The 1,065-nt window shown below is 39.8% G+C and overlaps 1 pseudogene; it reads left to right on the top strand.

The window, feature by feature from the left end:
- Positions 1–261: 261 nt before the first annotated feature.
- Positions 262–356, top strand: LOC131171615 (small nucleolar RNA R71; annotated as a pseudogene).
- Positions 357–1,065: the final 709 nt, after the last annotated feature.

Here is a 1,065-nt window from a genome sequence, read left to right as displayed (position 1 = left end):
ATTCTGTCAAGCCACTTGGTGAGCTAATCAAATTGAACATTTATCATGATTAGGGTATCCACTTCCAGGATCCCTGCTGTTCTCCTTGTGTTTCCTTTTTCATTTGACCACTCGTAGTTGTGTAATGCGACCCTCTCCAGAAGTTCAAGTGCTTGTGTCATTATTTTCTCCATTAGGTCACCTTCTACAGCTGAATCTACCATGCTCCTTGTAGAGGGTAGTAGCCCATAATAGAAATTTTGAACTAGGATTCAATCTTATATGCCATGGTGTGGACATTCTCTTTGCATGTCCTTATATCTTTCCCATGCATCATAAAGTGATTCATCTTCCTTTTGTCTAAAGGTGTTGAGTTCAACCCCCAACTTTGCAGTCTTTGCAGGTGGGAATACCTTGCTAGAAAAGCTTGTGAGAGGTCTTTCCAAGTGGTGAATGTTTTAGCTGGTTGAGAAAGTAACCACTTCCTTGCTCTATCTCCAAGGAAGAATAGGAATGCTCTGAGCCTTATAGCTTAATCAGATACTCCATTCATCTTAAATGTGTCACATAGGGCAAGAAAGCACTGGAGGTAGTAATGTGGATCTTCTGTTGGTGAACCCCCAAACTGGGTCTGTTGGATCATCTGGAGCCATGCCAGTTTTAATTCAAAATGGTTGGCATCCACTATGGGTCTTGTAACACTAGGTTGAAATCCTTGTATAGATGGAGCTCCATAATCCTTCAAGAGTCTTGGCCTATTGTTGTTGTTATCAGTCATGATTGGAGTTTCTGGATTTTCTTGATCTTGTTCTTGGTGTCTCCTTTCTCTCCTGATTGCTCTCAGAGTTCTATTTATCTCGGGATCTAAGTGCAAAACTTCTTCTTCTTCTGGCTTTGCTCTGGTCATGCACTAGACCAAATGCCTGAGAGAAAATAAAAGAAATAAAACAAATTAAATAAAACTAAATAATAAATACAAATGCCTAAATCAGCTAAATTGCCTATCGCTTAATATTACTGAAGCTAAATTCCCCAGCAACGATGCTAAAAACTTGTTTGCTGGTTTTTTAACCTGGCAAGTGCACG

Source organism: Hevea brasiliensis, chromosome 12 (assembly GCF_030052815.1).
Source record: "Hevea brasiliensis isolate MT/VB/25A 57/8 chromosome 12, ASM3005281v1, whole genome shotgun sequence".
NCBI lineage: Eukaryota > Viridiplantae > Streptophyta > Magnoliopsida > Malpighiales > Euphorbiaceae > Hevea > Hevea brasiliensis.
Note: the sequence above shows the minus strand (reverse complement) of the source record. Positions and strands in the feature narration are given on the sequence as shown.